The sequence below is a fragment of the Nycticebus coucang genome, chromosome 8 (genome assembly GCF_027406575.1).
Source record: "Nycticebus coucang isolate mNycCou1 chromosome 8, mNycCou1.pri, whole genome shotgun sequence".
NCBI lineage: Eukaryota > Metazoa > Chordata > Mammalia > Primates > Lorisidae > Nycticebus > Nycticebus coucang.
The window spans coordinates 45,167,030-45,179,407 of record NC_069787.1 but is presented as its reverse complement, the minus strand read 5'-3'; the positions used below and the strand labels follow the sequence as shown (position 1 = coordinate 45,179,407).

The 12,378-nt window shown below is 44.4% G+C and overlaps 1 long non-coding RNA gene across 1 annotated transcript in view; it reads left to right on the top strand.

The window, feature by feature from the left end:
- The window catches only part of LOC128592258 (uncharacterized), a 102,328-nt gene extending 92,236 nt beyond the window's left edge, over positions 1–10,092 (top strand). Inside the window, exons 2-3 of the long non-coding RNA XR_008381821.1 lie at positions 9,675–9,712; positions 9,857–10,092. This is a non-coding gene — a long non-coding RNA (uncharacterized LOC128592258). The remainder of the gene's footprint in view (positions 1–9,674; positions 9,713–9,856) is intronic.
- Positions 10,093–12,378: the final 2,286 nt, after the last annotated feature.

The window sequence follows — 12,378 nt, the reverse complement described above, 5'->3', positions numbered from 1 at the left end:
CTGACAAAATGTCAGTGCAAGGTGGGGTTGAGGGGCATCCCAGGGGACTCCCCACTAGACTGCCTCCTGAACAACTAGAATGCCTAGGAAGTGTTGGGAAGAAATGGCTCATTTCTAGGTCTCCTGCTTGGAAGTTGGGATAAAACACTGGATTTGTCTCGGTGTGATCTGTGACAAGTAGGACAATTTCTGCTATCATTGGTCGGGTGGGAGCAGCCAGGTCATCTGAGTTGTATGTATTGACGAAGATGCTCGTGTGTTTAATTGTGTAGGTCTTCCTGGTGTGAATGCCTGATTTCTTAGGCCACAGGTGAATAAATTGGATAAATATAAATAATACAGAGACAGTGTATGCAGATTTTTCTATACCCTGCTAGTGAGGGCCATATGGTATGCTATTCGAGGAAAATACAGAGGTGGCCCTTCTCCTCACTATCTCTCTAGCCACTCTGAATTATCTTCTCTTGCACAAAGACTCCCAATTCTCAAAACATTCTCTTTTCAACTTTTATATTACTTAATAAGTTGTAACAAAAAGTTTGTGTAATTATTCATTGAACTCCCATCTTTAAGAGTAAACAGAAAGCCTTAGGAAGACCATGTCTGTTTCATTCACTGCTATGTTCCTAGGATTGCACATTCCTGCATCCAAACATATAATAGGTGCTCAATAAATATTTGTTGAAGACATGGATTTATCAACCACGGTTTACAGGAAGGTACACATAGCTTGAGTCCACAGATAACCCCAAAGAGTTTCAAGTTTCTACATTTCCCCCAGCAGTTGATTTGATAGGTAGGTCCTCTGTGAGTGATATCCAAACCTTGCCCTCGCTCATTAGCCTTATTTGTGCTTAGTCAGCATATTAGGTTCAAAGAACTCAGTGGTAGACAGAAGTGATTAGCGTTACCTTCCTTTTCAAAGTGTCAGGAAAAAACAGAAAGCAAAGGGTCACACATAAGCTTCCAGCTGCATCCTTGATTTCTATCAGTAAATGTATTTTTATGGAGGCTAATATCTTCCGGGCCTAGGCTAATTTTTTAAGCTATTTTATTACAAGTCCATGCTAATTCACATACCTATTTCTGTACAGGAGAATTGAGATTGTCCTTTTTTAGGGTTTTCACCGCTATATAAAGTGACTGGTGATGGAAAGTCTGGGAGTCTGGATGCACGTGGTTTGGCAGATGGGGTGAACCAAGGAGGAGGAAGTGTTATGAAAAAGGCAATAAACGTGCCCCTAGTGAGGAAGTATATGTATACTACCATCTAAGTTAGAGGTTCTTTCAAAGATGATTCAATGTGTGCATTGGAAGGAAAAAAAAAAAAAAAACTACAAAGAGAGGTAAAACAGGTCATGAGTGTGGAAATGTGTTTTTGCAAAGAAAGGAATGAACACAGAGGAATGGTTTTGTGTGGGACCAAGGCCCAAGCCTTGCTCAGGCCTCTTAGAGGGACCCACTTGTGCTGCTGTTATAAAAAGGAGGAAAGATGGCAGAGAAAAGTTCAAGTATTACACTATTTAGTCAGAACACAGCAGGACAAGTGGTCCCCCTTGGGGGACCTTTGGGCACTTTGGCCAGCAGGACCTCAAGACCCCATGGTTCCTCGCGAAGATGTTAACCAGGTGACATCAGGGTGGGGAGGCCATCCACGGGTGTGTGCATCACTGCCCTGCAAACGGCTCAGAGACTCCTGTGTGGCTGTTGGGGTGACCATGGTAGTTCCCTCCAGGCCCCTTTCCACTAAGTGTTTCTCACTAACTCCAAGTACTAAGCTCCTCCTGCAGCCTACACCAGGGTGTACACAGCCCCAGCTGGGCAGGGAGGACCCAAAACAGCAAAATACCCAGGACTCGGCTTTCCGGATTGAGATTTATCTGTACAGATTTGGAAGAAAGAGGAGTGGGATGTCTAAGAACCCTCTCGCCCTGCCCCCCACAACCATGGAAGAAAAGGCAGGGAAGGGCAGTGAGGGGACAAGTGCCCAGGAGTCACGGTCCAGGCTCAATGGTTGTCCCAGGTGGCTGTGGGTAGGGGGAGTCTAGGCCGTGCTTCCGCTCAGTCCACTGTGGCTAGGGGGCCTCCACAGGCCTCAGGCTGCTTGTCTGGGCCCTCACCCATCTGGGACTCCTTGCCTGCCTGACCTCCCACACCGTGTTTCAGGATCCCATAAGCTCAGGGCCTTCTTGCCCTCCAAGGAGACATTTAAGGTGGGCTCTCAGGCATTTGGAAATGTGCCCTACATTGTCCTTAACCTGGTCACCCTGTTGTGCAACGCGGGCTGTCAACACAGGCCACTGGAACCTAAGTCTCCGCTGTTTCTTCTGAAAAGCTTAACCAAGTGACATCAGTGTGGGGAGGCCACACACGGAGTGTGCGTCTCGGGCCTGCACACAGCCCAGAGACTCTGGCGTTGCTGTGACCTTGGCAGCTCCTTCGAGGCCCCTTCCCATTTGGATGTCAGGACTTCTGAAACTTGGTTCCCTATGACCACCCACCCCCAATCCCTGCCTATGCCGCGCACCATTCATGTCACAATCAATGAGGTCAGCTCTTCAGAGGCGACACATCTCTGAGAGCAAGCTGCATCTGCCTGCAGCGCTGGGGGTGTTAGCTTTATGTCTCCATTCCACACGCACCTGAACTTCACCTTGCGCCCCACCCATGTACACACAGAGAAAGATACAATGTCGATGTCAGTTTATTGAAAATCTGCTAAAACTGTAAGACATGAAAGGAGGAAGCTTGGCCGCCCCACCCTGGCTGGTCTGGGCCTCAGGTCTCCAGGTTGGTCACAGGCACCACTTTGTTGCGGCGGCGGATCTTCTGGGCCAGCGGGAGGCAGAACATCTTACAAAAGAAACTGGCAATCCTCCTCGCGCACCCCCGCCCGCCCTGGACCGCTTCAGTGCTGTCCTCTTCCACTACCACTACCTGCCCAGCCGCCGGGAGGGAGTGCTCTTGTCCGGGACGGGCCTGAGCTCCGGCGTCTCCCTCTGGGCCTCCCCTAAGGCGGCTGGTGCTGGGGGAGGGAGAGGACGCCGGACCAGGCTGGGGGGCACAAGTGGCACCGGGAATTGGCGGAGTGGCTGTCTCTGGTGGCATGTCTGCCACTGCCGTGCGTGGCCTCTGGCTGTCTTGCCCAGCCTGGATCCAGGGGTCTTCCATCATCTGACGGAGGCTGGGCCTTTTGCTGGGGTCAGGGTTTAGGATCTTTTGGAGAAACGATTTTAATTCGGGGGTAGTGAAAGCAGGTGTCGTATAGGTGGTACTTAAGACTGACCTTTTCAGTTCCTCCGAATCCCTTCCGAAGAATGGGGCGGTCCCGGCGGCCAACGTATAGAGGATGACGCCAAGGCTCCAGATTTCTGCCTCTGGTCCCTTGTAGTTCTGCCTCAGGAAAACTTCTGGGGCCAAATACCGGGCTGTACCACAAAAGGCTGTGATCGTCTCAACTTCGGTGAAGGTAATGGCCAAACCAAAGTCAGCTAGTTTGACATTGTTTTGAGAATCTAACAAAATATTGTCAAGCTTCAGATCCCTGTGCAAGATGCCCTCTTCGTGTAGGTACTCCACGGCTTTCAGTATCTGCAAGAATATGGCTCGGGCCTCCCCCTCCTCCATCTGGCCAGATGTGTCTATTCTGTCAGCCAGGTCACCACCACCTGCATGTTCCATGATAAGGTACACCTGATCCTTACCCTCTATGACCTCCAGCAGCTTAATGATGTTGGGATGGTCCAAGCACTTCATGATCTCAGGCTCCGAAGACGCACAAGCATGGTGTTTGCTGATGATCTTCACCGCCACCTTGGTCCCGGTTGGAAGGTGCCGAGCCAGCTTCACCTCACCGAAGCTGCCCCGGCCAAGGGTCTTCAAGAACTCGTAGTCCTGGAGGACCTCCTTGTCCAGAGACACGGAGGCCACCCCAGGCGCCATGGGGAGCCTGACTACTCTAGCGCTACGCTAGATAAGCTACACTTACTAAGTAATCAACAAAAACAACAACAACTAATGCTCACTATGCTAAAAAAGATAACAAACTATACTAACTGGGGCACTAAATAGGCTAACACTACTAATGAAAGCTAACTAGGATAAAAATAATAGGTGAACTTATGCTAACAAAACAAATAACACTATGCTAAGAATTCTATCTACGCTATGCTAAACTACTCACTGGGATAACTGCAAGAACTACGATCAAGGAAACACGCTATCTGAGGTCAAGTCCGCAGGTCACCAAAAGAGCTTCCTGGGCTGTAACGACCAAAGACCCAGGCCCAGACACGGCCTTATATAGGTGTCAGCCTCAATGGCTCTCTATGAGGTCAGAGGCAGGGGGAAATGGACCAATCAGGGCTGGGGATAACAGGGTGGGGTTTTCCTTTCCTTATATGGGTGAAAAAACCTTTTCCACTTGACAGAGAAACAGGTGCTCTTTAATATCATACAGAAAATTAACTCCCAGTGAATTCAAGACTTAAATGTCAAGAGTTAACAGTATAAAACTCCTTGGAGTAAATGGAAGAGGAAAGCTTCTGGACAACATGTGTCCTGAAACTTTCTGCTGGTGGGTCCTTAGGGATGAAACCCAATATAGTGAATCTTGTCCGGAAAGTGTTGGCTTAAGGGAGCAGGGAGATATCCGAGTGCCTCTTTGCCTTTGAACAGGCCTAAGACTTTGAGGGAGTGATCAGAACTGTGGCTGCTGCTGCAGCCCCGGGCGAGGCTCAGCCCCACCAGCATAGGATCCCACCCCTTCTCTTTAGCTTCCTTTCTGGATGTTCTTAGCTTTCCTTCTATGTTTCATTTGCAGGAGGTATCAGGACCCATAGGACATCCTGTGAGGGTTCGTGTTCTATTTTCAATGGATGATCTAGAGGTGTGTAATGAAAGTTAGGGAGTTTATCTGCTGACCCTGGGAAATTCACAGAGGAATGTGAATACCTGGCTATTGTTTTTGATTTGACCTGAAAGGATGAGTGTGTCTTACTCTCACATTGATGTTTGTAGATGAGAGAAACAGGATTTGGACAGCTGGTCAGCTCTAAGGAGACCAATTCCGTGCCCTAGTCAAAGCTCCTGCCTGGGAATCAAACAGTTCAAGGGGATCCAGGGTGGAATCTCCATCTGTGTCAAAGAGGATGCCATCTCCACAGCCAAATGCTAGTGTGTTTTATAAGGACATGGAAGCTATTCAGGTGAAACCACTCAACTTTGCCAAAGTAACAGAGGGGTTCAGGGAAAGGACGAAAGCCCAACAATATGTAGAGAAAGAATCACTGAAGCTGTCAGAAGTTGGACAACACGGAGCCAGATCAGCCGAGGCAGAAATAGTGATTGATCCACGATTGACACCTCTGATTGTGATAACCCATAGGAAACTCCAGAAGTTGGCCTTAGGCCCCCAGACAGGTCCCAGATACTGTCAGTGTCGTCCTCTGTCCTCAACAGCCAGGATACGTAACACAGGGGAGTTCCAAAAGGCCAGATCATTGGGAGTGGCTTTTGCAGTAATGTCCTCCCCAGACACTCACTCCAAGGTGCCCTGAGGATGGTGGAAAGACCTGCCACCCTTGTGGGAAACCTGAACACTTTTCACACCAGCTGTCACAGCAGCCCCAGAAGGCCAAAGGTGAGGAGGGGAAAGCCCTGAAGCACTAGTGGCCCTGTCCCAAACGAGTAATTCATGGTTATTGGGCATGGAGTGTCCCTCGATCATGGGGAGACCAAGGGGGGGCGTCCAGATCCCGGTGACCATGGTCATAAAGGAAAAGGCCTAAAGTGGCAGGGTTCCACACTGGCTCCCACTCATCCCCTCCAAATCACACATGAAGAACCCTGGGTAACCCTGCCATCTCATTGTATAGCTGTGACATTGATGGGTGCCTCAGCAGGACGCATTATACCCCACGTTATTATGTAGTTGGGAAAGCACTATTATTCAGCTACCAAATTCTGCTTGTCTCAGAGGATCTAATGAAATTGTTACAAAGATTGTGTTTACACAAATTGTGCCTCAATTGCAATTGCAACCCCAGACAATTATGAGCAGCCCTTGAGACAGCTGTAACAGGGAACAACAATGACCTGTAGTTGTAGAGGGCATGGACCCTGGGACCTGGGCAGAGGGAAGCCAGGGAAGCCTGAAAAGGGTTCTTCCAGTACAGCTGACTCTCAAATTACACCATCTTTTTCTGTTTGTGGAATTAGGCTGAACAACCTTGTTTTTATGGCATCCTGATTCCTGTTTCCCTGTGCTCGATCCCTAAACTGGTAGAATCTCCGTCTCTTACCTCTGAGATGGGGAAGGTAAGTTACAAGCCTGTGTGGATTCCACAGCTTCTCTGGTTGAGTTCAGCTCACTCTTTCTCTGGTGCTTCCCAGCTGTCCTCCTCCCTAACTGAAAAAGCTGTCCTCTGGATATTGTGACATTTGTGTCTTGGAACTTTCCTGGGCAAGCCTCTGTGTTTGTTTTCTAGCCGCACTAATTCTGACTTGGCTGGGTTTGAACATTATTGCTTTGCTAAGTGAGAGGGGGGAGGGAAGGTGGAAACATAATAGTCCTCAGCGAGGTTTAGGAGCTTCCATATCCCAATGTCTGACAAAATGTCAGTTCAAGATGGTATAGTGGAGCTTTGCATTGGACTCCCCACTAGACTGCCTCCTGAGCAACTGGAATGGTTAGGAAGGGTTGGGGGCAAAAATGGCTCATTTTTATGTCTCCTGACTGCAAGTTGGGGTAAAACACTGGATTTGTCTTGGTGTGATCTTTGATAAGTAGAACTATTTATGCTATCATTGTTTGGGTGAGAGAAGCCAGGTCATCTGAGTTGTATGCATTGAGAAAGATGTTTGTGTGTTTACTTGTGTAGGTCTTCTTAGTGTGAATGACTAATTTCCTAGGTCACAGGTTAATGAATTGGATAAATATAAATAAAACTGATACAATGTCTTCAGATTTTTCTATACCCTGCTAGTGAGGGCCATATGGTATGCTATTCGAGGAAAATACAGAGGTGGCCCTTCTCCTAACTATCTCTCTAGCCAGTCTGATTTATCTTCTATTGCATGAAGACACCAAATTCTCAAAACATTATTTTTTCAACTTTTATATCACTTAATAAGTTGTAACAAAAAGTTTGTGTAATTATTATTCTGAATGCCCATGTTTAAAAGTATACAGAAAGCCTTAGGAAGACCATGTCTATTTCATTCACTTTTATGTTCCTAGGATTCCAAATGCTTGAGTTCAAGAATATAATATATGCTCAATAAATATTTGTTGAACATATGGATTTATCAACCACGCATTACAGGAAGATACACATAGCTTGAGTCCACAGCTAACCCCAAATAATTTTCAGTTTATGCATTTCCCACAGCAGTTTATTTGATAGGTAGATCCTTTGTAATTTCAAAATCTTGCACTCACTCATTGGCCTTATTTGTCCTAAGTCAGCATATTAGGTTCAAACAATTCAATGGAAGACAGAACTGATTAGCGCTACCTTCATTTTCGAAGTGTCAGAAAAAACAGAAAGCAAAGGGTCATACATAAGCTTTCAGCTTCATCCTTGATTTCTATTAGCAAATGTATTTTTATGAAGGCTAATATCTCCTGGGCCTAGGCTAATTTTTTATTACAAGTCCATATTAATTCATGTACCTATCTTGTAATACCCAGCAAGAGGACCTCTAAAGCCCCCTAACTGTCTCAGCCCGAGTCCCCACACATCTCCAACTCCCCAGCCATGACAAAATCCAGTAACAGGTTTCAGAATAGAATAAGGATGTTCCCTCAGTTCTCAAAAACTCTTAGCAACAGATAAAATAATGGTGAAAGCTTACTCAAGGTTAGTTTCCCAAACTAAGTTTCTCCCGGTGCCAACTGCCACGATATAGCCCCCTCCTGAGCCAACTCTGTAACCCCAACCCTGAGCTAACTGGCCACGTTCTGCTCTGTGCTCACCAGCTTGCCTGCCAACACAGCACAAAAATGGTATCAAAATCAGCCTACTCCTCATTTCAGGGCTGTTTGCCCTTTGGTGCAGTGACCCACCTGCACAGGTGTAATAAATCACCATTTGACTTATACCTGAATTGGGGTCCAAGTCGTTCTTACAGGTGGCAAATGAGTACAACATTTCTGGAGGCCCCAGCCAGATTTCCCACCTAGGCTACTTCTGCCCAACATCTGCAGGGGAAGTCCTCAGAGAGACATTCCTCTGACCCCTGAGTCCTCAGATGTGTGGAGCCAGGACATAGTTTTACAAAACTTTTAAATTGGTGATTAATCAGTAACATCCAGGTGAGTTTTATAAGTTTGTTTGGAACTCTAGAGGTATTTTTGGGGAAACTAAACCATTTGGACGCAACTACATGGTCTGTTTTCAGATGGGGGTGAGATGTCTCTCCCCGTCCTGGGTCTTGTGTCTGGCTCACAGGAGTGAGTCCTAGGTCTTGTGTCTGACTCATGGGAGTGAGTCCTGAGTCTTGTTTCTGACTCAGGGGCATGAGTCCTGGGTCTTGTGTCTGGTTCACAGGAGTGAGTTCTGGGTCTCGTGGGGGACTCACAGATGTGAGTCCTCACTGTGTATTTGTTTTTGTCTTTCTATCTCTTGGTAAACACCCTCTTCCATGTCAGTGAGATTGTGTGAAACTTGTCAGTCTTTTCCGTACCCAGTCTGTTAGTTTCTCTTCTTTGGACTCACAGAGTGTAGATCTGTTAGTCTGTCAGCCCTTCCTGTTAGGACTCACAGAAGGTTTTTTGTTTTGTCTGTTTTTTTCTCTTCTGTAGGCTCACAGAGGGTGATTCCCTAGTCTGTCACGTCGTCGTCTTAGGACTCACGGAGGGTGGGTCTTCGGTTTGTTTGGCTAGTATGTGTGAGTTGTTTGTCAAATTTGTGTTTGCCATTTCCAATGGTTTGTCAGAATTCCTTTCAAAGATTTGCCAATTCCAAATTTAGGTGTCAATATCTCTGTTTTCTTGTTGCCTGTCAACATGTCAATGTACAATTTGTTTTAACCCAGGCTATGGCCACTGGTTGTGGCTAGAGCACAAGAGCCAATTTTCACCCTGGGGATGGCCGCTGAGAATTTCTCAGCCCCTGGTGAAAGACCGATTCTGTCCCCCTCCCTCACCCTGCCAACTAGCCTGTTTACCTTCTCTTACATCCTCTATGTCTCCCACTGCTCTTGACATCGCTTTCCGGGTGGGAGTTAGATCTTTCTTACATGACCCTTTTGTACTTGCTCACTTTAAATTGACATTATAGTGTAAATAACCCACCTGCATTTTAAACCCTCTCTTTCTGGCAATTAAAGAGTGACTACAAAGTTTAGTAAAACTGTTCCTCCTATTGACTGCTAAAAAACTATGGTTGCTATGTTACAAATAGTCTTAACATAAGGTGCTAGCATTCAGCAAAAGACCCAAGGTCCATTACTCATTTAGAACAAAAGACAAAGAAAAAACAAAACAAAACACAGTCCTCTTTACCTTTTAATACAGCATCCACTTGGCATAACTCTAGTTGGCACACATTCTACCGATGGTAAGGTGGCCTCAAGAAGGGGAACAGGCTGTGGTCCCTGTTATGGGAGGTGCCATCTGGAAACATCCCAGGGTCGCTAGAGAACCTGGAGCCCCCAGGACAATGATTGAGGATCACTCCTATATTCACCTGAGAGTCCACTTCCAGAGGTAAGGCACTTTAAAGTCTAATTTTGACTAGTGTCAGCAGACATTAATTTAATTATTCAGGGTATTTTTGTTGTGCTTGTTTTTTATGAATTTTTAGAAAAATATGTAACTGATTGTTGAATTCAATTGTTATAATTTGTGTAGAGCCTCTGAGGGAAGGCCAAAGAGACCAGGACCTCAGGTTGCTGGGCTATTAGCCTGTCAAATGTTTTTAGAAGCATGAGAAGCCTCAACCCTACTGGCCAGTTGGAGGCTCCCAGAAATGTATGTTTGCACCTGTCACCAAAAACACCATTAAAATGAAAGCAGGCATCCAATCAACCCCTGCAGTGTTAAGTCACCCATAGACCTGTTAAAAACTATATGAGAAAGTGTTCTGGTTCTAGTTTTGAGAATATGAGAGTGTAAGAGTAAATGTGATCTTTTATTTATTTTTTTTAAGTCTTAATTATTTAATCAATGTGCTAGAATCTCAATGTGGATATGGAAGAAAAGACTCATTTTATAAACAGCAGGAGCAATATATTTTAAAGGCTGAAGTGTTTGTTTTTTACTTTTTGGTTTATTTTAAAAAAATAACTTTTAGGTATTATTCATGTCAGTCCCTTGTCTACCGTGTCATTTTATTGCATTTATTCAGTGTTTCTTAAAAGATTGGTCTCAGCCTAAAACAATCCTGTATTAAACAAAAAAAAAGAAAGAAAGGAAAAAAGTATAAAAGAGTTTTAAAAAGATTCCCTAGGACTCAGCATTTTATAACTTGAGACACCTGAGTTCTAGTTCTTGTCAGCAATTAGAGGTTTTTTCCTCTATATTGTTAGCATAAATGTTTGTCTGTTTTAATTCACTGTTTCCCTGTAACATCGGGTTCCCTGATGAGAGTACTCCCCAGCACCCTGACTGACGCCATTCCCTAAGAGCCCTCCCCTACTAATTACACGGAGAGGGGGCCCCAGCACGGTGGCAGGAAGGTCCCATGGTAGTCCTCTGTGACAGCAGCCCACCAATAGAGAAATGAACATGCAGAGGAAGATCAGGCTCTGACAATAAACCTACTTTTGTTAACTCCATCTCTGAAGTAAAAGGTAAAATACAACCCCCTGTGTATTCCAAAACTTCCTCACCCCTAGGAAAATAAAGTTTAACTACCCTCCCATAGTGTTCATATGGAATGTTAAGGTTAAGTTAAACACCTAACTTCTTTAAAGGCAAGACAAAGGTCAAAAATTCTAAAATATTTGTACAATGTCTGTGCATGTTAAACAAAACTTATAAAGAAGTTTTCGTGTAATCCAGTTAACTATGTATTTCCTTTAATTTTCATTGGAAAAATAACATGTCTATGAGTATTGCTAACCTAACTTCAAACAGAGCAGAAATCAGTTATGTGGACCTGGACTAGTTTCTAACGGCTTTTTATTTTAAATATGGTTGATTCTTTCTATGTTCTGTTTTCTAGAAGTCAAGAAAATAATTTTCTGACTTTTGAGCTATTTACAGCTTTTCAAGTATGTACCTATAAGCAAAGTTTGAAACAACGTGTAGTTTTTCTCTCTCCTTGATTTCTCCAAAATTTAAAAGCCACTATTAAGTATTCTTAATTTCTGGAAATACAGTTATTTGCATAAGTTCAAAAAAATCTGTTTTGTTGTATAAAATAATGAAGACTCTAGTTACCACTGCTTTGTCTGGAATAGCATTTCCAGAAGTTTCCAAACTGCACTGAGGAATTACAGTTGACATTATAAAGCCAATAAAAAAGCCCTTTGAAAAAAGGAACTGGCCAGATACCCATCAGTAACATTTCCTGATCTGTAGTAAGTGACGAAAGTCACTTGCTGACGGGTCCAGGAATCAAATATGCTTGGGGACCACAAGAGAAGAGAAATTTACCCAATGCATGCAGGTATCTAATGGCATAAATGAAACCTGGGCTCGTGAAAGGCTTCAAGTCCAACTGAGATTTCTTATAAAAGGTTCCAGCAAAGCCAAATTTATAAAAAGAGCCTAGATAACTTATAATTAGTTATTCTTACTGCACTCTATGCAAATAATTAAATCTAGTATACTGAAGGTACAGTTTATTTTAGCAACTAAGTTAGTTATGCTATATTTTGTTTTTAGTAAAGAGAAAAATTGGAGAGAAAAAAATATAGCTCAGAGAGAAAAGGCTGTAACCCACCTGTATTAAATGCCAGCCTTGTCTGTAATGTCAACTCATGAAATGAGACATAATTGTTTTTACAAAACTATTCTGTTCAATGGGGCTAAGAGACTGGCCAAAGAGTATAGAATTATATACAGTAGTGATATTTACTCTGAGACCTTAAGACTCAACTAAGATCACCTGTTAGCTACACTGGAGAATTTGTATAGTATCAAATGTTAATGGTATAACTGTAACACTGCACCCTACTGTGCCTAATCTGTATACTCTGCTGAGTTTGCTGCTAGTAGAAGCCAAGTGGCCCACTTGCCTGGACTTAAAGGATGACATCCAGAGACAGCCAACCTGCCCTGCTCCGGCCACATAGAGCTGGCTGGCCAACACACAGTGAAGCCTGAGGATACTACTTGAGGGACTTGTCTTAATTGGACTTTTGCACTTTGGGGAAAGGTGGGGAAATGTCACATGGAAAAGTAAAAACTTTTTAATATAAAAAATA